The 23536-nt window shown below is 37.8% G+C and overlaps 1 protein-coding gene across 8 annotated transcripts in view; it reads left to right on the forward strand.

The window, feature by feature from the left end:
* The first annotated feature begins 1181 nt into the window (after positions 1-1181).
* Positions 1182-23536, forward strand: part of EPB41 (erythrocyte membrane protein band 4.1) — a 158052-nt gene continuing 135697 nt past the window's right edge. For 6 of the 8 annotated variants that reach the window (XM_063104543.1, XM_063104545.1, XM_063104546.1 and 3 more), the window contains exon 1: positions 1183-1337. The gene's annotated coding sequence lies outside the window, so the exon portion shown is untranslated. Of the gene's footprint in view, positions 1338-23536 lie in introns of all 8 variants that reach the window. The other 2 variants (XM_063104551.1, XM_063104547.1) reach the window with 2 other exon arrangements.

The following is a 23536-nucleotide window of genomic DNA, read 5'->3' on the forward strand; positions in this document are numbered from 1 at the left end:
GCACAGAGGTCAAACAATTGGGAAGGGCTGGAGACTGAGAATTAAGCCCAGACTGTCTGTTTCCAGAGGCTGAGCAGAGATTGTGAGGGGGCTGTGATTAGATACCAGGAGAAGTCTACCTGGCATATGTAGGTGCTGATGTCAGGTTTCCTGGCTTCTTATCCTGGCAAGTCTAAGCCTCCCTGCTTCAGTTTTCTCATCTCTAAAATGGAATACCATATCCTATCTTACCTTATAGGCATGCTTAAAACAGAGCCTTCTTTCTGCTGTGTGGGGCCGCAGCCTGTTCAGAGATCAGCCAGGCAGGGAGTATATAAAGTCTCAAGGGGGCCTCTGAAACTTCCGGAGGGAAATAAATGCACACCAGGCAGTTATCAGACCAACCTTAAGTTATATGGAGACCAGACCTCGGAAGCTAGGTCTCTATGATTTTGAGGGTGCCAGGGCGGAATTTTAGGAGACTCTCAAATGCAGAAGTCAGGTGAAATCTTGGCTTGGCCTCAACACTCAGCTTCCATTTCAGGCCTTACAGAGCTGCCAGGAGAGGTAAAGTCTCATCGAATGTCAGGGTTGGAAGTGCGCCTAGAGACTGCTAAGCTAGTAGATGGGGAAACTGAGATTCAGAGAAGATGAGTGACTAGTACCCGAGATCAGTTGGTGCATTAGGGGACAGTCAGTTGGGATAGCCTGGCAGCAGCCTCTACGTGAGTTCTGCTTTCCCTAAGGCTTCCAAATCTCGGCCTCTTACCTGGCCCTCTTCTGGGAGGAAAGGGCCTCACCTTCGTCCAGGGCACTAGCTGCCTCTTCCCCATGTGGGTACTGCGGGAGCCGGGAACACCCGGGATCCAGACAGGGTTAGACCTGCGCGTGCGCACATGCGACCAGCCCCCTGCTTTTCTCCCCTCTCTTTTTCCTTCCCCTCCCCTTTCCTTACCGGCCTGAGGAAGAGGGGAAACGAGAGGAGCAAGAACTTGGCCTCAGCCAATGGGCTGAGGGGCCGCGGGCCCGGCCCCCTCCTTCCCTCCGGAGCGGCCAATAGAAATTTACTACAATGTTGTGGCGAACGGAGGGGGAGGGGCGCGCGCGGGCGGGCGGGCTGCGGGCCCCGCCGGCCTCTCCTAGAGGAGGGAAGGCGGGAGGGCGCGCGCCAGGGCCGCTCGCTCACTTGCTCGCTCGCTCGCTCCCTCCCTCCGCCGGTGGGTTTAGTCAGTCAGCCAGCAGCCGGCTGGCCCGCGAGCCGCAGAGGGCCCGAGCCTCGGACGCCGGCTCTTCCTCCTGTCATTGTTCGTCCGGCTGTAGCAGCGGCGGGAGCGGGAGCCCGGGCCCCGGAGCCACCGGTGAGGCTTGGCGGCGGCGGCGTGCGAGCCGGGGGTGGGGGGGTGGGGGGCGCGGAGCTGTCCCCGAGGGGACGGTCCTGGCGGCCGCGGCGGCGCCGCAGTCTCTTTGTCTCCAGCCCCCCGCAGGCCCCGGGCCGGGGGCGCTGGCTGCACTGCTGAGGGGCCTCGTGCGCACGCCGGCGCCCCGAGGGGCTTGAGCCCGGACGCGGCCTGAGGAGCAAGAGGCGGGCCGGGAGCTGCAGAGGGAAGGGGCAGGGGCTGCGCCTGGGAGCGTTCAAAAGTTAGGCTCAGGGTGTCTTTTTGACGAGGGAAAATTGGTCCCCTTTGGTCTGTCAGTCATTGTAGGGTGGGCAGGAGCCTTGGAAGAAAACCAAATGGGGAGGATTGCAGGTTTCAGACGGTGAACGTGTTGGGTGCAGCCGCAGAGCGATTTCTTCGTAAGGAGCGAGCTGGGCTGTCGGAGAAGTCGGGCGGAATCTGAGGGGTGGAAGGAGCCCTCGCAGGACTTCAGGGCCTTCCCGCCACAGACGCCTGCATCATTAAAAAAAAAAAAAAGAAAAAGAAAAAGAAAGAAAGAAAGAAAGAAAAGAAAGATTCCCCGAACCCGAGGAATCAAATGCTTTGCCTCTTAGTCTTCACGGTTCCCAGCGAGCAAAGGGTTAAATCTATCCTCTCAGCGTCGTGACCTCCTTTTTCAGTTCGCGCATCTGTCGGCTTGGAAATATTTCCCCGTGCTTGCTGGGCTGCTGTACCTGTGGAGAGACGGGATCGAGGCTCGCCCTCTGAGATTCGTCACCAGGCCATTATTCCTGGGGAGGTTTTGCCAAAACAGGGTCATTCTCCCCAGAAGCAGGCATTCTCTTGAGAGAAAGTGATCTCACGTGAAACAAATTGCTGACGGATTGCTTTCTGGCCACCTGATAGCGACTGTCATCCTGTTGTTTCTCTAACTGTACCTACCATAAATGACTAGTCTGTGGAGACTTGCCTTTTGGCATGTGTTGCTGATTAGGAGATAGTTTTCTTCTTTAAAAAGATGCGGAGGTTTTTTTTTTTTTTTTTTTTTAGTAGTACGAGTGATTTCACAGCTGGTATTTTTTTCCTTCTGTTTTTAGGGAAAATTTCAAGAAATGGTTGTGTCTTGTGCCTTTCATATTATTAGAGGGAATTTATACTCCCTTGAGGATATACTGTACTCAGTGCTGTTGCTCATTACTGTTTTCTGCATTCTCAGTTCTGGCAAAAATTTTAGTTGATGTGATCCTTTTAATCAAGCAGTATGTATATATTTATATCTTCTGTATATAATTCTTCTCATCTCAATTTTGTTAGTGTAGCATTAATCCTTTTTATGGAAACTTGATGTACTCTTCATTTTCCTTTTCTGTAAATTAAAAACATAATAAATTCTTGCCAGCTGTAAAATTTTTGATTTTGTAAACTGGTTTCTTGGGGTGTTATTAATATGATCCATGCAGAAGACATAACAGAATATCTGGCACAAAGTAAGCACTCAATACATGGGAGATAAAAGATTGCCTTGGAATCAAAGTGCTAATTCAGAATGCTTTCTACAAGAGGCTTATCATTAAGGTAAAGATAGGCATTATTCATATCCCTGGGGAAACAAATACAGCATATATTTTCCACTATTAAAAGTGAACTCATTGTTGGAGCCAAGTCCAGAGGGCTAAACTTCTGATTCCTCTTTCTTCTACTAACGAAATTATATATTTTTTCTTGTCATTGAATTCAGCGTTAGAAATAAATGTTTTTAATCTTTAGGCCTCACCAAAATTCTCCCAACATTTATATTAGTGTTTTATACCAAATGTCTTGTACATAAGTTCTTGCACAATATAGCTGCAATCTACCTTTCCACTTTTATTCTTCTCATTCCTTGTGTTCTCTAACCAAATAGAACTACTCAGTAATAACCTATGTTTTGCCATCTCTGTGCCTTTGGCCATGCGGTTCCATCTATGCTTGTCATACATATTCCTCTTTAACAGTGTTTCATATATTGGTAATTTGAAGTGTGGGGAAAAGTGCCCTGTGTAGAAGGAACTTGGTGGAATTTTTTTGTTTTGAATTTTTTTTGAGCTTCATTAGTATGGGCAATCAGTTAAGGTTTCTTTAACTGGTGTTTGTTAAAAGGATTTAGGTCCTATCAATGCATGCAGTCTTTAGTGGTGGATGATGGCTGACAGTAGATTTAGAAAACATTTTAGGGGCTGGCCGGTTAGATCAGTTGGTTAGAGCATGATGTTATAAACACCAAGGTCAAGGGTTTGGATCCTCTTAATAGCCAGCCACCAAAAAAAAGAAAAGAAAAGAAAAAAACCCCTGTCAATTGACAAGTTTAATGCTTGGAAATTCTGGCTGTCCCCAAATAGACTAAGCTAATAGAAGAAAGTTTTATCTTTTAGTCGGATCTCTGCTTTCTGCATCTTTTGTCTTTGTTCGTGGTCTAAGGGACTATATATATAATTTTTTTGGGGGGGGCGGCTGATCAGTATAGCAGTATAGGAATAGAACCCTGGACCCTGGTGTTATCAGCACCATGCTCTAACCAACTGAGTTAACTGGCCAGCCCCCATTATATTCTTAATGTTTGCTACATCCAAGTTGTATTTATTGTGTTCAAGTAGTAGATATGGGGAACAAACTTATGTGGGTTTTTTTTGTTTTTTTGATGGGGGTGGCCGGCTGGTACGGGGCAAACCTATGTTTTAAAGTAGGCTTACCTTCAACATAATATATAAAATAACATGATATAATATTTTATATAATAATATCAAAATAGTACACAAATCTTCCTCTGCATATTTAAAAGTGCTTTAATCTTATATCCTTTCTTTTCTCCTCAAGAAACACTTTTAAACAGAATCTAAATTAACAAATTATTTAAAATGATTCCTATCTGCTCTGAAAGAAATAGTTTGTAGTATTTGTTGAGATATGACCTATTATTTTTCCTGTTATTTATTATCTTTTGTCAGGCTTGTGCTCCACATTTAAAGTTCACCAGTGTGATATTTTCTTGTGAGCAGCTTGAGCTTAACATTTTTGAAAATTACAGAGCTAGCCTTCCATTTTATTCTTTAGTTTATGGTCTTTGAAACAAATTCATATTATGAGAAATAAGTGTGCTTAAGGTGCTCTTTGTCTTCCTCCTTTTCGTGAGAAAGTTTCAAAGTTAAGTTTGTCAGGAACATTACCTAAAAGCCACAGGATTCTTGAATTTTCTGAAGGTCCTTTGATATGCTTTCCGGCAGATTGTGATCTAAAATATATAGTCTATACTTTTTTTTTTTTTGGCAGCTGGCCAGTATGGGGATCTGAACCCTGACCTTGGTGTTATAATACCATCCTCTAACCAACTGAGCTAACCAGCCAGCCTGTGGTCTATAATTTTTGATGTGAGTGATAGGGCTTGCTCATATTGTTTTTAAATCTACAAATCCAATTTAATATTGGGGGTCTGATTTCATAACTTTAGAATATCAGTGGCCATTGGGGGTCAAATTTGGTTCTGAAATCAATAGGATGATATGTTTAGACCACACTCTGTTTCCTTGTTATCTAAGAAGCATGGTACAAATGCTGCCAGTGTATTTTTCTGAGTCTCATCAAGTTTGTGATTGGTCAAATGCATATTCAGATGTGGATACATCACTACTTCTAAAGGATTTGTTTTCCCCCAATTACTCGAACATGGAATTGCTTTATTTTGTTTGTGAGCTAAACAACAGTGATTCTAACAACTTTTTTCTTATAAACAACTTTGCTTTTTACTCTGAATGAAGCCCCCAAAGATGAAATTTTTGAAAGAGGTCTCTGAATTATTTATGTAGAGAATACAGAATTATTAGGAGGTAAGTTCTTCATTGCATTTATGATAGCTTTTAGTTAGAGGAGAGCCTGATGCCAAATATATGTGTTAATTTTTGTTCATTTAAGTTTCTTGGTATGTCACTGGTGGCTTACTGTGTGTCCTTTCTATGAGTGCGTTCATGGTATGCTCAGCAAAATGCGGTATAACAAACACTCTGGTGTACACAGCTGGGTTAGATTACTATTTTGATTTACTCTGCTGCTATTTAATGAATACATAGTGGGAATGATAAAGAAAAAAGCTATAGTAATAAGCAGTATTTAGAAATTGGAGGCGTTAGAAAAGAGAACTGATATTTTATATTGAGTGCCGATATCATTTAGAACTATCTTACTTACACTTTAATTCAAATATTTGTTTTAGGAAAGTTTATTGGGAGGATCTGCTTATGATGAAAGTCTGTTTACACTTATTTTTGCTGTTTTTTTTTTTAATGGGATTATAGCCACCTTGAAGTGTTTGAAAATAAATTGGTTAGCTCTTTGAACTTTGGGGAAAAGAAGCCAAAATAATTCAAGGAGTGGTTTGAAGAGACTTTAATATCCCCTACCCCCTAATCTTCATCAGCTTGCCCCAAAGTCACCCTAAGTAAATATGCAATCCAAATAGAAACTGGAGGCTTGATATGCAAATATTCTATCTCTTCTTCCTATCAGATTGCTACTCTTAAAAGTCCTTTCTTTTTTTTTTTTTTAAAGATGACCGGTAAGGGGATCTTAACCCTTAAGCTGGTGTTGTCAGCACCATGCTCTCCCAAGTGAGCCACGGGCCAGCCCTTAAAAGTCCTTTCTATGTACAAATTTCAGAGCCATTCTGGCATTATGTTTATTTTATTATTTATTATTGTTTTCATTTCTTATCTCCAAGATAAATCCATATGGATAAACTGTGATTGTTTATTGAATTACGATTTTCTCCCTTCCACTGCTGAGGACTCTTTGGATTGCTTCCACTCAATTAATCTAGGCCCTCAACTCTCAGAGAGATCTCTGTTTGTAGAGATTACATTGTTCCTGAGCTGTGTGTAGTCGAGCTTGGGTAAGGTCAAATTAATCTTGGCAGAGTGGGTAAGAAGAGGCAAGATTGTCTGATGGAATGGATAGAAAATATGACTATGAGTTTCTACTGATAAATTAGATTGGAAGAAGCAGTGAGTGCTCTATTAATATTATTATCTAATTCTATTCTATATCTATTCAATATATATAATTCTATTCTGTTACCTAATAATGTCTATTAATAGGGATAGAGCACCTCAATTTCTTTTTGGAAATAGGTGGAAATAATAAAATATAATAAAATTGGATATAATATTTACTCCTGTAGTTAATTATTATTTATAAATACAATCTGCTTCCTCCTTGTGCCTTCCATCCTCCACAAAAATCATCCTAATGCAAATCAACTTTTGGTAGGCACTCTATATGTCTGAATCATATAGCACTGGATACAATAACATAGTCTGAGGTTTAGATACTTTCTACACTAATATTCACTCAAAACTTTTGCAATGTATTATATTTTGATGATATCTGCATTAAACCATGAAAAGTTGTGATATAAAAGTTTCAAGTGAGAAACTCAGTTATTGAACTACATTAAAGCATAGGGTTATTTTGAATTGGTTAAATTTAGGCTGTAACCCAGAAGTATAATAGTAATGTGTAGTTTTGGTGATTTATGAATATATAAAGTACTACTGTGCCAAGGTTCAGTTGCGATTGATATACAAATTCTTATACAAATTCTTTTTACTTTTTCTTGGCGGCTGGCCAGTGTGGTATAAATTAAAGTAATCCTGTTAGAATCATTTTAACACAATGAGACCTTAGTGGTATGTCTTTGGGTACATCTTATAAAGAAATGCTATTTTAACTTATATGCCAAGCATGTATTTTAATTTACCAATTAGAAGTTCTACATATATTCAAGTGAAGAGTGTTTTACCTTAATAATGCACTTGGTACAGATTGTTGAAATTTATCCCTGTCTCTCCCCCATAGTTTTTGGCCATATGGACACAGGCAGAACTGTCAAGGCTCCAAGGATTTAAGCCCTCAAATTTTACCTGCCAACCATTTCAGCATGCAATAGGGACACGTGGAAGGCAGCTTAAAGTGAAGTCTTGGTTTTTTGGTTTTTTTTCCTACCACCTACTCGCTGTTTCTTGCCCTTTTCTCTCCTTTTAATGATTCAGAAGATTGACACTGTTGTTAGCTTACTACCTGCAGAGTCCTGCTAATCTTGATGGTATTATGTAATTGTATAAATTACTTCTGCATGGTGTCATATGATATTGTATATATGTCCTCCCACACATGTGCCTTTAGAGTAATTTCTTTCCATCTTGTGTTGGAAATGAGCTCTTTGTGAGGTTATTTTTAAATTTTCAAGCTTTCTGGCATCCTCCACTCTTGAGATAACACAGTTGCTTTTGGAGGCAAGAAGATCCACATAGTATATTAGTAGTTTTTCCAATGAAAATGTAAATAGTATTTTATTTTTAAAATCATATTTTATATTTAGATAGTCTCCAGGTAATTTTGTTAGGTGGGAAATAGTCAGTTGTTGCTGAGCAGATAAAATAAAGGAGAGGTACTGAAGGAAGACTAAGAATAAGAAGCCTATTAGAGAAAAGAGGTTTCAAAGATAGTTTATTCTCTGATGGTTTATTGGTATCTTCTGAACTCTTGCAGTGTTTATTTGGTATATACCAGATTTGTCATGTTGGTTTATATTGCATATAAAACTGGTATTCCCCAAGAAGACTGTCAACTTCTGGAGGGCAGAGGGTCAATATCATGTTTTTCATTGCCCTTCCTATTCCCCCAAACGCAGATATTGTTTAGAACAGTTGTTAGATACATAACACAGGGGACATACAATGATGTAGTGAGAATGTGAATTACAGAATAATTAAGATTTAAGACCTGAGTTATAATTCTCCTTCTGCTTCTGATTATATTACATTATTCTGACTCTCTGTATGTGTATCATATGTTCTTGGAAAGTAAGTTGAAAATGTCATGACACTTTACTCCAAAAACACTTCAGTATGTATCTTTTAGGAATAAAGCTGTTTTCCTACATAACCACACCACCATGATCATACCTAAGAAAATTAACAATATTTCCACAATATCAAGCAATACCAATCCATATTTAGATTTCCTTACTTAGATTTTTTTTGTTTGTTTAAATATTTGGTTATGTCTCTTTTGTTTCCTTTAACCTAGAACAGTACTCACCCCCTCTAATTATCATTAACTTTGATGAGTCCTGGTGCCAGCTGACTTGCAGAATGTCCAGTTCTGGATTTGTCTGATTGTTCCCTCAAGGTTTTGTTTAATTTGTTCCTCTATCCGCTTAGTTTCCTGTAAACTGGAAGTTAGCTCTATAGGTTTGATTAGACTTAGGTTAAACATTTTTGGCAGGAATACTTCATAGATGACATTGTGTTTTTCATTTTGTATCATATGAGGAAGTTCATAATGTCAGGATGTCCCACAGTTAGTGACTCTAACTTTGATAACCTGTTTAAAGTGGTAACCACCAGATTTCTCCTCGGTAAAGGTACATTTTTATTTGGGGTGATGCTTTGGCATCTGTAAATATTCTGCTTCCCAATGACCATTTCTCATTGGTTTTATTTTATTTTATTTTGGCATCTTGCTAGTATGGGAATCTGAACCCTTGACCTTGGTGTTATAACACTACGTTCTAACCAGCTGAGCTAACCGGCCAGTCCTCCCATTGGTTTTAGCATCCATTGATCCTTGGGGGTTGCAAATGAAGTCAGCTCTTGAAAATGAAATCAGAAGATTTAAATTAGGGAAGAAAAGGAAGATAATGGTATCCTTTGCTCCTCTATTATAAAGGCTTTCCTGGATTCCTGCTAAGTCTGATGTCTTTTGTTTTTTTCCTGATTTTATTGTGCTTATGTTGCCAAATAAAATTTAACCCTGCAAGCGTAATTTCAGGATTAAATTTTATTTGGCAACATAAGCACAATAAAAGTTGTATTGGCATTTGGTTTGTGCTAGCATTGGGGTGAATGATTGCATAATGATCACAGAATCATATTTAAATAAAGATACTAAAGAATATATGACCAAAGAACAAATTCTTCTTTTTAAAAAAAATTTTTTATTATGTCTACTGTGATAAGTACCCTTTAAGATGGCCCCAGTGATCCCTGCCCCATGGTATTCATGCCCGGTGTAATCTCCTCCCCTTGTGTGTGGGCTAGACCTAGAAACTCTCTTCTAATGAAAAGGATACAGCAAAAATGGTGGGATGTCACTTCCAAGATTAGGTTACAAAAGGCAGTGGCTTCTGTGTTGGGCATTCTCTGGCTTTTTCCCTCTCCCTTGGATTACCAGCTGCCATATCCTGAGAATATTCAGGTAGCCCATGTGGTGAAAACCCGAAGACTATCAGTGAACTTGGAAGCAGATCTTCTGAATCCTGACAATAACCATATAAGTGATCTTGGAAGCAGATTTTCCAGGCAGAACTGAGACTTGAGATGATTGCAAATCTGGTTGACAGCTTGATTGAAAGTTCATGAGACCCTGAGCCAAAGGCACCCTGCTAAATTATACCTGGATTTCTGACCCACAGATGTTGTGAGATAATAAATGTTTGTTGTTTTAAGCCATTAAGTTTTGGGGCCATTTAATTTGTTATACAGCAATAGATAACTAATACATCTATCACTTATTCATTTAATAAATATTTATTGATTATTCTCTATTTACCAGGCATTGTCCTGAGTACACTGGGACATAGGGGTGAATAAAATAGAAGTTTCTGTTCTTGTGGAGTTTACATTTTAGTGGGAGGGTACAACTAAAATCAGGAATAAAACATAAGATATCAGATTTTAGTGAGGATCAGGTAAAGCAGAACAAGGGGACAAAGAATAAGGCAGGTGGGGTGGATATTTTAGATAGAGTGGTCACAGATGACCTTTCTGATAAGGTGACATTTGAGCAGAGTCCTGAATGTAGTAAGACAGTGAGCCTCATAGATATCTGGGGAAGAGCATTCCTGGCAGAAGGAACAACATGCACAAAGATTAAGCATGTTCGGTGTGTTTGAGAAACATTAAGCCAGCATGGTGGGTCAAAATGATCTAGAGGAAAATGGTAGGAGTTGAGTTCAGAGAGGTTGTAGGTAGGAGATGGGGCAAATCATGTAGTGCCTTTTTGGCTGTGTTAATAACTCTGCATTTTATATTCTGAGAAAGGAGTTCTTAGGAGGATTTTGAGCTGAGGAATGGCATGATCATTTAACACATAATAATTGATTATCTACAGTGAGCAGGATGCTGTGGATGTGTGGAATCACAAAAATTAGAAGACATGACCCATGCCCTAAGGAAGTTTAATGATTTAGTATTAGTAGAAATGTTTGGGCATCCATAAAAAGCTTAGGAATAGAGGCTCTGTGTCATGGAAAGACAATGTAGCATGGGAAAAGCACAGAGTAAAAATGGGCTACAATTCTGACTCTTCTACTTGGTTCAACATATTTCAGCCACTATTTATTGGGTGCCTATTATATGCCAGGTAAAATATTAATACTAGTGTTTGTTGATAACTTATTATGAGCCAGGCTTTGTGCTGTGTGCTTTATAGGTAATGACATTGGTGTTGAGGAGTGTAGGCTCCAGGGCTAGAATGCCTGGTTTTAAATTCTAGTTGTGTCATTCTTTAGCTGGTGATCTTGGGTGAGTTACTTAACTTCTGTACCTCAATTTACTTATTCTGTAATATAGTTATGCTAAAAATACATACCTTTTAAGGTTGTTATGATGATTAAGCAAATTAATACATGAAGTATTTAGAACAGTGCTTGGCACCGGATAAATGTTAATTATTATTATTTTCTCATTTAAGCTTCACCAAAGCTATTTGGAGTAGGTGTTATAATCCCATTTTACATTTTAAGTAACAGGTTAAAAGTTAAGTAACTTCTCTAAAGTTATACAACTAGCAAGTGAAAATTGGCTTCAAAATCGGTATTCTTCACTGCTATACTTTACTTACTATGGCCAAAAGCAAGGGGAGAAGGAGAGATTTGGATCTAGGCCTTTGCCTGTCAAAGCCAATGATTTCATAATAATTGTGATCTTGTGAAAGTACTCTTCAGTGCCTCAATTTCTTCTAATGTAAAATGAGGATAATACTCCCATTACAAAGAATACATAGTAATAACAAAAACAAATGTTGCAGTGTGCATGTTACGTAGAGGTGCTCAATACTCGATAAATGTTAGTTCCCTTTTCCCTTTGATACAATCTGACCTCATGGAGGTGGGGGAGAAAAATGTTTGGTTAATAATTTTTATATCTTGATCTGTACCTTTTTCTGCTTAAATTGGATATTTATGTGTGCATATGATTATTATGTATAAGTATATATAATATCTATATAGTAAGCATATGGTTTTGTCTAGTGGTGATCTTTGGTTTTTATTTTTTTGTGGCTGGCCGGTACAGGGAAATCTTTGGATTTAATTTAGACTTATGCAATAACATTTTAAAGCCTGCGTGTGAGTATTCTAAAGACCCATTTCACAGCAAGTCTGGCTTCATAGTTTCATTTCCGGTTGGTAGGAGACAGTCATGTGGTTAATGTCCCCATGTTGCTTTTATCTTTTGCAGCAGATGTGAAAGTAAACATACAAGGTTGAAAAACAGGAAAGGGTTTGAGCTGAGAGGATGTTTTAGAAGAGGAACTTGTACACAAACCACCTGAAATTTGAAATGTCTTGAATCTTTGTGACTTTTAGCAGTTACAAAAAGATATTATACCTTATTGTTGTAAAGTAAATACAAAATATTTTAATGAATTCATGAATTTATATATATTTTTGCTTTTATCATTTTGGAGAAATGAGTATTGTGTTCCTCTTTTTGAATGAAACAGAGAACTGATGAGTAATTTTACAGTCACCCCGATTCTGGGTTTTTTATACCTTTGGAATAATTTTTCAGTAAGAAAATGTAGAGTTTTTTGATGTTGTTGTTGGATATCTGTTCTAATATCATTACACTTGAACTTCTTCAAAAGCTAAAACTTAAGACAGCATTTTTCTACCTGGCTTTATAATCTTTGTTCCTAAGGAAGGGAGTTAACACATACAGAATGCTACCTAGGATCAGGTTTTAGCTAACTAATTTAAGTATTTCCATCCTTGACATCCGGTTCACAATGAGTTTTTATTCCTTTGGTGAAATGCGTTTCTTCCTTCTTCCTCCTCCTCTTAAATGATTCTCTTCCATGCTTTTGCTGACAGTTTTCTATTAATAGTATATTTGGGAGGCAGTGTGTTGTAGCAGCCAGTTAGGATATGGGTTTACAGTAAGGTTCTGTTTTTGATAGGAAAAAGCTGCTTTCTATCTCAATAAATAAAAGCCACAGTCCTCCAGAGTTGGCTTTAGAAGGAGATTCTGCACATGGGGTGGAGTAATTAGAGCTCACAGTGAAGACTTTTGTTCCTAAAGATTCACTTTCCCTTGGGGAATCCCTCGCTGACCTCAGGAAGTGCTTGCATTCTTTCTAATTTTCTGTCCCAGAGGAGAGTCTTCTCTTAATACTCCTGTAGTACACAGCTGAGACCAGGCTGGAACATTTCCTACTTTACAAAAGGCTCAGAGTTACAAAAGGGAAATAAGCACAGATTTACTAGTATGTTTCTTTATAATTTGGCTCATAAGATAAAATTCACTCCTCTTCAATTTGTGGTCTTCTATTGGGATACGTCCCTTCCTTGACTGGTAACACATATCTGGCAGAAGCTGTCTTTAATTCTTCTACCAGGAGCGCCTCCAGCATACTCAAATTGCTCTAAATGCAGAGAAGAAGGCCTAGAGAGAGAAAAAAAAGGGTTCTCTATCTTGCCCCAGCCTATGGTTGTTCTGAGAGGACCTACTTCTTGCATGTAATCAATACTAGGCCTATACAACACTTTGGGGAGACCACAGTTACCCACAGAATATCTAAGTGCCATTTGCAGAAGAGAAAAACAAACAGTAGAGGGTTTTTGGTCAAGGTAATGAGGGCCTTCTTTTAACAATTTACCCCAGATCATAACATCTCTGATTGTAGCTCAGGAATCTGGTATAAAATAGCTCTCAATAAATAATCCCTACCCATTCTTTGAATCTTAACACCATTTGATACCTAAGAAGCTACCGTTTAGTTTGTTGTAGTTTTCTGAGAGTTTTGCTTGAGGAGATCCTAGTACTTAATCAGGTCCAAACTTAGGCTGAGGACAGTAGTGATAAATATAGGTTGGTGTGATCAAGATGGAACACCTGGTGCCCTGAGCAGTCTGAGTTGAAATGTTAAAGGGGGTGTCCTTTGTATCACAGGGCATTAATTATGGAAGGGGATATAGAACTAAGTTATTGATTCAAAGTTCCTGGGCATGTTTCTAAGACAGGAAAAGTGTGATACAGTCAAAGACTTTTGGCATCACAGATGTGGTTTAGAATTTTGGCTCTGATACTGACTGGCTGTGTGTCTTTGGGCAAGTTACTTATCCTTCCTGTTTCTCAGTTTCATCTGTTAAATTTATATAAAATGTAACATGATATACCTACCTTTCAGAATTGCTGAAAAATTAGAAATAATATATAACATGCTTAATACAGTGCCTGTCACATAGTGTGCAATTAATGAACAGAAATTATTTTATAATTATTTTAAATGACATTCCTTTATTTTTAATTTTTTTATTTATGAATTTTTTTTTTTTTTTTACAGTCTATGATGTTAAGTAGTTGGGAGGGAGGGGGAGAAGGGAAAGGGGAAGGAAATAGGATGTAAAGAGGAAGGAGAAGGGGCGGGGTTGAGGCCTGTGACAGCCCCCTCATTCTCACAGGGGGCTTCCAGACCAGGAATTTTCCAGTAGTGGCTAGGTCATTGCTGGGCTGGGTACAGAAAATGACATTACTTTAAAATTCACCTTGTACTTACATATATTCTAACCTCAGCTTTTTAAATATATAATTAACATACAATATGATTTACCTATGTAGAGTGTACATGTTAATGTCTTCACAAGGTTGTGAAGCCGTCGCCTTAATTTAATTTTTTTTTTTTTTTTTTTTGTCTTTTTCATGACCGGCACTCAGCCAGTGAGTGCACCGGCCATTCCTATATAGGATCCGAACCCGCGGCGGGAGCGTCGCCGCGCTGCTAGCGCAGCACGCTACCGAGTGCGCCACAGGCTCGGCCCCTTAATTTAATTTTTGAACAATTTCCTCCCCCCCAAAAGAAACTCCATATCCATTAACAGTCATTCCCTATTTCCTAGCCTGCAACCACAGTCCTAGGCAACCACTAATTACTTTATGTCTCTGTAGATTTGCCTATTCTGGACATTTCATATAAATGAAATTATACATTAAGTGACTTTTGTGATTGCCTTCTTTCACTTAGCGTAATGTTTTCAAGTTTTATTCACGTGGTAGCATGTATCAGTACTTCATTCCATTTTATTGCTGAATAGTATTTCATTGTATGGATATACCACATTTTATTTATCCAGTCATCTGTTGATGAACATTTGGATTGCTTCTACTTTTTGACTGTATGGATAATGCTTTTGTGAACATTCATGCTCAAGTTTATGTGTGAATTATGTTTTCGTTTCTCCTGGGTGTATACCTAGGCCAGGAATTTCTGGGTCATATAATAACTGTATGTTAACATTTTGAAGGGCTGTTCTTCACTGTTTTTTAACCATGTTTTCCTCTTTGATTGCATGGTCTCCTGTTTTCTGTCAGCCATCTTCACTGTTAGTTATCAACAGCTTGTTGAACCATTTTTGATTATATTCTCGCTGCCTAGCTGTGTCCCACCTTGCTTAAGTAGATCATGTCATTGCAAATGAACCTCTGAGACATTCTTTTCTATTTCATCACATTTTTTATCTGTAAGTTTTCTCTGTCTGAGTATGGTTTTAAGCAATAAAAGTTCTCAATAAAATTCCACTGAAATTTGATCCATGCCTTGGTATATTGTACCCTGTGATGATAGTACCCATAGTCTGTGACAGGAGGAGAGATCTTTAAACATGTCTTTCTTTAATACATGATACTAAAAGCATGAGACAGGCTAAATTATTCCATCAATATCCAAAATGTTTAAAATAACAGGGACTTTTTAAAGAAGAAGAATATAAAATTATGAATACAAGATTAGCAATGAAAGCAAATATTTATTTAGAATGAGAAAATAAGTCAAAACAAATTACATATTTTTAAAAGCTGAAAAATAGCACAAATATCACAAAATTCAGAAAAATACCATAACATTTTTATTAACTGCCTAATTTGGTGCTATAATTCTTTTTTTCCTATATTTTTTGGCTTCATACTCCTTTAAAGATTTTCATATCATGACTTTGCAATATCATTTTCTATAGAGACAATAGAAAGATAATTCAGTCTTTCTTCTGGCATGGTGGCCTTTACATGGGCCAGTACAAATGAAGACCCTGAAGCTTAAACTTCTTTAGTTTCACAGTAAATCCACTTCTGCATAGTCAATAATCTTAAGAGATGAACCAAGATATTGTAATATGCCTATTCTGTATTCTAATCATTGATTGCAATTGTTTGGTTATTATAAGTAGCTTCTGTGAATAATTTTTTTCTTGGATTTGAGGTTTAATTGAAAACTTATTTGTGTACATTTTTATAATATCTTTTCTTTCAGGAGCATGCATTACTAATTAGTCATCCGTGACTGCCAAAGGCTTTTTTTTAAACCCTCCCTTCCCACTTCCTGTAAAAAGAAATACAGATATCTTTCTTTCCCAGATAGTTCATGTTGGTATTAGTGTGGGGATGAAAAACAGGCCAAGCCTGATATAGCCATATATTTTTCAGTCTGAGACCTGTCTAATGTGTTCAGTTTCAGAATGAATAGTCTCTTTTTTAAGGCCCTCAGTACATTTTCTCTTTCATGTCAACTTTAATTCTGTTTCTCTCTTCTTCTGGTAGTAGCAAAAATCAAGTGCAATGTTAAAAGACCATATGCTCTGCAAATCACTTAGTAAACTTGCTCCGTAATAGTATGACCTTGGTGTTAATGTTATGGTCCTTTAACAGTTTTGTTTTGGGGGTGGATTTCTAAGTTTAAGTGTTTACAAATAGGATAGAAAATTATGAGAAGTTGGTGATAGAAGAACTAAAGCTTTTTTCTAAGGTACACACTTTTAAAAGCAAAAGTCTAGACATTTTGTTAGATTTTTAAATACCTTAGTTGACAGTTTAAATGTTGAGAGTGCAATATAGATTTTGAGCTGAGTATATTTTGTATATTTAATTTTTTTTTTTTTAGTTTTGTCTCGTGTTTTTTTCTTTAACATTTGAGGTCAAATCACTAAAAGGTAGCATCTGAAAAGTATTTTAGATTAAGACATATTTGCTGTATTCATTATATTTGATGATGAGTAGATGGTAGCATCTGTCTTTGAGTCTATCTTGATCATTCAAAAAGCAAAAAGGAGGTAAGAGGGAAAGAAGTAAGATTTATTGCACTTAAAATTGTTACAGCAATACATTCAAAAAGCAAAAAGGAGGTAAGAGGGAAAGAAGTAAGATTTATTGCACTTAAAATTGTTACAGCAATACCATGAGTCAGGTGTTGGTATTTTCCTTTTATAAATCAGTAAAATGAGGCTGGGAGGTGAAGTAAGTTTTCTAAGGTCATGCAGATAATAACTGGGGATGCTAAGACTTACACTCAGGTTTAGCTGACTTCAGAACTGGTCTATAGCATGATTAGATTTGGTACTCCTATTATGGGCAGGGCAATGGTAGACTTTCATTTCATCCTACTGAGATTGTCACAAGTCATAATTTATTGTCATCTAAATTATTGAACTTTTACTTTGGTGTTCTTCTGCCACATTTTTGGGTGAAATCATAGTAGAGTTAATTATGCCCTATTTCAGTATTTCTTAAACTTTAATGTGCATACAGATCACCTGGGGATCTTGTTAGAATGCAGATTCTAGGGCTGGCCCCGTGGCTCACTCAGGCTGGTAGCACCGAGGCCGCGGGTTCGGATCCTATATAGGGATGGCCGGTGTGCTCACTGGCTGAGCGTGGTGCAGACCACACTGTGCCAAGGGTTGCAATCCCCTTACCGGTCAAAAAAACAAAAAACAAAAAAGACCCCAGATTCTGATACAGTAGGTCTGGGGCGGGGCCTGTGTTCTGCAGTCTAACTTGTTGTAGGTGATGTCTGTTCTGCTGGTCTGGGCCACATTATGAGTAGCGAGGTTGTGTTAAGTAGAGAACAGTTGTTTCCCTTTTAAGATGATGGAAATGAAGATTGAGAATCTAGGTATAGAACAGACAGATGAAACATTTTAAAAAAATAGTATTTCCTGAGGACGTCATTGAAAGTTTATTGAAATTCTTGCTCTGATATTACTAGGTATTGATACCTTTTGTTATCATTCATAATTGAGAAACATACTTAAAAAGGAATCAAGAGGGCTGGCCAGTTAGCTCAGTTGATTAGAACATGGTGCTGATAACTTCAAGGTCCAGGGTTCAATTCCTGTACCCAGCTGCAAAAAAAAGAAAAAAAGAAAAAAAGAGCATAGGTAATTCCTGTGTGCCAGACACTACTATGAATACTTTTCATTGGAATTTTCGTCATTGAATTACTTTTTGGAATAAACCTCAAAGAGTCAATCTTAACCTTAATTCTGAGACTCTTAATGTATAGAACTGATTCTTACATGAATTAGTATCTTTTGCTTGGTGAAATGCTTAGCTAACTTAAAGAGTTTCTACCTCTGTTCCTTTACCAGTTCTAGAGAGAATAGTTACTATTATTATGTAGCAATTTAGTTCTGTGTGTTGGGAGCAAGGGTGGGGGAGAGGGCATTTTGTGATTAGATTTTTATAGTTATTTAATTTTGGGGTATAATTTACTTATAGTGAAATGCACAGATCTTAAAGTGAACAGTGAGTTTCGACAAGTGCACATTACCTGTGTAACCCATATCCCTATCAAGATATAGAACATGACATAGAAAACAGTAGTTCTCAAACCCTAGTTTGCAGCAGAATCACCCATATAGAAGCCTTGCAAAGATAGTGCAGATTTCTCATAAACCCTTTACCCAGCTTCCCCTAACATTAACATCTTTTATAACCTTAGTACATTTATTATAACTAAAAAAATGATGTTGGTACAATACTATTGACTAAACTACAGACTCTATTTCAATTTCCACATTTTCCCACCATTTCAGTCTAGGATACCACATTGCATTTAGTGGTCCTGTCTTCCTTAGTCTGCTCCAAATTGTGACAGTTTTTCAAGTCTCTCCTTGCCTTTCATGACATTGATACTTAATAAGAGTACTGGCCAGGTAGAATTTCCCTCAATTTGGGTTTGTCTGGTTTTTTCATGGTTTGGTAGGTTGTAGATTTTTGGGAAAAAGCAGAGGTGATGTGTTCTTCTCATCACATTATGTCAGGGGGCATATGATATCAATATTTATTATTATTGGTATATCAATTATTCCTGGTTAAGGTCGTATCTGCCAGGTTTCTCCACTGTAAAGTTATTGTTTTTTTCCCTTCCATATTCTTTTCCTAAGAAGCTTGTCACTTAAGTCCATCCCACATTCAAGGGGGAGGGAATGAAGCCCCACCTCCTCCAGGGAAGAGTATCAAAGAATTTGTGGATATATGTTAAAACCATGACAGTAATAGTAAATTTTGGGGGGAGATACTTTAAAGCTATGTAAAGTCATGTTTTTCCTTAAAGTTTCACAGACTAATTTTTACATTTGTTAGGGATCTTGCCTGCAGTAGTTATTACTGTGGGGTTCTTATGGTGATTTTCTATTTTTGGAGGGCTTTTAAAAGTTGATTGCTGGGCCCTACCCACAGCAATCAACTTATAAAAGTTTTAAAATGAGACCTACTTCTGATTCAGTAGGTCTGGAGTGGGGCCTGATAATTTGCATTTCTAACAAGTTCCCAATGATGCCAATGATGCTGGTCTGCGGATCTGAGAACCATTAATATAGAGCATTATGATAATCTCAGAGTGTTCCCTCATGTCCCTTCCCACCTTGCTCACCCACAGCTCTAGGAGGCAACCACTATTCTCATTTTTATGTAATTGCATTTAAACATAATGAGTCTCTTTTTAGGAAAACTCAGCTTAGGAAAATTAAAGGGAAAATTCTAAGGAGAATTGATTCTTATCAGAAAAGGATTCCTTTCATTTTCTTCTGAAAACTTTTGCACTTGTATGTGACATATCTTATACTGCCTTGTATCATTTTACCAATTTACTCAAATTTAAGTATGAAGACTTAGACTTATACTTTGTCACATTCCTTAGACATGGTCATTGCGTATGACTGATTGACTTTAAAGGTCTTTTTTTTGTTTGTTTTTGTTTCCCTTGTTCCCGTTATTACTAAACTTTAAAATATACAAATGAATAAAGAAAATGTGGTATATATACATAATGGAATACTACTCAGCCATAAAAAAGAATGAAATTCTGCCATTTGCAGCAACATGCGTGAGCCTGGAGAAAATTATGTTAAGTGAAATAAGCCAGACAAAGAAACAGAAATACCACATGTTCCCACTCATAACTGGCTGCTAGGAAGGAAGGAAGGGAGCTGGGTGGGAAGGGAAAGAAGGACGAAGGAAGGAATGAAGGAAAGAAAGAAAGAAAAGACCACAACAATAAGTCGAACTTTCAGAAGGAGAGAACAAACCTAAGGATGCTAGAGATGGGGGCTGGAGGAGGGAGGGAGGGGGTTTGGGAAGTGATAGGTCAGGCAAAGGGCATGAAGAAACATTACAACTTGTAAGAATGAATATGCTAATAATAAATGAAAATTTAAATAAAAAAGATAAAAAAAATCCAAATGATTTCTCGTTTAGATTTCTGTACTTTATGTTTAAGCAATGAAACAAGCAGGTAATGGCAAACAATATATCACTAATTTTCATCAGAGACAATATTCTGTGCTAAAACTGTGACCAATACAGAATGATTTTACTCAGTGTGTAAAAAGTGACCTTTTACATATGGAGAAACTCTTTGCCTTTCCCTCTCTATTTCAAATTATGTTTTTCTAAGATTTTATCTATACTTAAGAGATGATACTACTACCTGAAGCAGTTGACTCTAAGATCTTCATTTTCCAACCCTGACACCCGTGTTCTACTTCTGTCTTTTCACTCCCAGTGGGATAACTCCACTTGGATATTTTATGTCATCACCTCTATCCACCATTCATCTATCTAGTAGCTTATTGTTTGCCTGTCACTGAATTAGAAATAAAGATTTCATAGGTGAACAAGACACCGTTCTTATTCTTAAGGAAACCACCAGTCATAGTGGGAATAGCTCTGTAAGGAGATATATAAAGGATATTATGGGATTACAGAGAAGAAAAATCAGGGAAGGAAAGCAAATTCTACTGAGGCGAAAGGGAGTGGCTAGGGAAGATTTTCGGAGAGGAGATGACTCCTGAGTAGATTTTTGAAGGACAGGTGGCAATTAGCCAGGTTGATTGGAAAGGGGTACATATGAAGAGCTTTCAGAGGGAACTGTAAGTACAAAGGCATGAAAAGAGAAAAATAACGGCCTCTTAGGAGATTGAGTAATTTGCTGCACTAGAGTACATATATGGAGAGGGATGAAGGAGTAGGGCAGATCGTAAAGAATCATGGGGTTATTATTAAGGGGTTTAAACTTTATTCTGAAGCATGGTGATACATAGAAAACTTTATGTAGGAGAATGCCATAAGCAGATTATATTATTGAAAGATTATTCCTCTGGCTGTGTGGAGGATAAATGGGAGAGGACTGAAACTGGAAGAAGGATAAACAGAAGGCTACTATGTTAAACCAGAACAAAGATGATTGGGGCGTGAACCCAGACAGTCACAGTGGACTAAGTTAAGAGATATTTAGGAGTTAGGTTAAATTTCACTTGCAGATGCATTGGTTTTATGAAGTGAGGCCAAAGACACCCAAGTTTAGAGTTTATGATTAGGATTGCTTGTTACATGACCTGAGCATTCTGAACATCTTTGTAATACTCAGATGGTGAAGGATATAAAGAAGTGAAACATTAAACAGATTTCAAGTCTGGGAAAGGGAAAAAATATTGTTGCCATTACAAAAGACAATGAAGCAGGAAAGATAAGACTGAAAAAGTGAGGTCGAATTTGGAAATGCCTAATGAATATATTCCCACTTCCTCACCCCCTGTGTTTCTCTGCCTGTACTAGTTAATGGCAGCACCATTCATTTCTTCATTCATCCATTCACCCACTCACATTTCATCACCCCAACAAGAAACCCTTTGTGTTAGCAGTATTCCCAATTTCCCCACCCCTCCACCCCAGCCTCTGGCAACCACTATTTTTACTTTCTGTCTCTATGGGTTTGTCTATTCTGGACATTTCGTGCACTCATATTCTCATTACTAGACTTGAGTAATGTGTTTTTGGGAGGAAGTCCACAGAGGTAATGGCACCATTTTCATTATATCCTATCAAGAGTACATACTATCGATATGATTTAACGTTGTTGATGTTGACCTTGATCACCTGGCTTGAGGAAGCCTGTTAGGTTTCTCTCCCATAAAGTTACTCTTTCCCCCCCCCCCTGCTTTCCACTTCCTTGTAAATGGAATCACACAATATTTGGTCTTTTTTGTATGATTTCTTTCACTTAGCATAATTTTTTAAAGGTTTATCCATGTGATAGCATGTATCAGTACTTCATTCCTTTTTGTGGCTGAAAAATATTCTATTGTATACCACATTTTGTTTATCCATTCATCAGTTGATGGACGTTGTATTATTTGCCCTTTTTGGCTATTATGAATAACGCTGCTATGAACATTTATATACAAGTTTTTGTTTAATATCTGTTTCCAATTTTCTTGGATATATACCTAGGACTGGAGCTGATGGGTCATATGGCAATTCTGTGTTTAACTTTTTGAGGAACTGCCAAACTGTTTCCACAGTGGCTGAACCATTTTACATTCTCACTTGTAATGTGTAAGGATACCATTTTCTCTATATCCTCATTAACTCTTGTTATTTTCCTTTGTAAAAAATATTATAGTCATCCCAAAGGTGGTCTCTCATAGGGGTTTTGATTTGCATTTCCCTAATGACTACTGAGGTTGAACATTCTTTTTTGTTTGTTTTGGGCAGCTGGCTGGTATGGGGATCTGAACGCTTGACCTTGGTGTTATAACACCGCGCTCTAACCAACTGAGCTAACTGGCCAATCTGAACATCTTTTTATGTGCTTCTTGGTCGTTTGTACATCTTCTCTGGTGAAATGTCTGTCAAGTCCTTTGCTCATTTACAAATTAGGTTATTTGTCTTTTTATTGTTGAGTTGTAAGAGTTCTTTATGTATTGTGTAGACTAGACCTTTAGCAGATATATGATTTGCAGATATTTCTCCCATTCTGTGGGTTATCTTTTCACTTTCTTGATGAACTGTAAAGCATAAAAGTTTAAGTTTTTTAAAAAAGTTTTTATTATTATTATTATTTTTTTTGTGGCTGGCTGGTGCAGGAATCCAAACCTGTGACCTTGGTGTTAAAACGCTGTGCCCTAATCAACTAAACTAACCAGCCAACCCCACAGAAGTTTAAAATTTTAATGAAGTCCAATTTATAAAAATTTTTTTGTTTGCTTTTGGTGTCATGTCTAAGAAATCATTGCCTAATCCAAGATCATGAAAATTTACACGTATGTTTTCTTCTAAGAGTTTTATAGTTATAGCTCTTACATTCATATCTTTGATCCATTACAAATTAAATTTTTTATATGGTGTGAGTCAGGAATCCAAATTCATTTTTTTACAAGTGGATATCCAGTTTTCCTGGCACCATTTTTGAAAAGACTTTCCCCCATTGAATTGTCTAGGCACCCTTGTTGAAACCAATTGGGCATAGATGTATGGGTTTATTTCTGGACTCTCAGTTCTATTCCATTGATCTACATGTGTATCCTTATGCCAGTACCACACTGTTTTGATTATTGTGGCTTTGTAGTAAGCTTTGAAATCAGTAAGTGTTGAGTCCTCCAACTGTGGTCTTATTTTTTTAAAGGTTGTTTGGCTGTTCTGGCTATACCTTGTATTTCTGTAGGCAGCTGGGATTTTGATAGCTACTACATTGACTCTGTAGATTAATTTGGGGAATATTTCCATCTTAATATTAAGTCTTTCAATTTGTGAACATGG

Source organism: Cynocephalus volans, chromosome 8 (genome assembly GCF_027409185.1).
Source record: "Cynocephalus volans isolate mCynVol1 chromosome 8, mCynVol1.pri, whole genome shotgun sequence".
Classification (NCBI taxonomy): domain Eukaryota; kingdom Metazoa; phylum Chordata; class Mammalia; order Dermoptera; family Cynocephalidae; genus Cynocephalus; species Cynocephalus volans.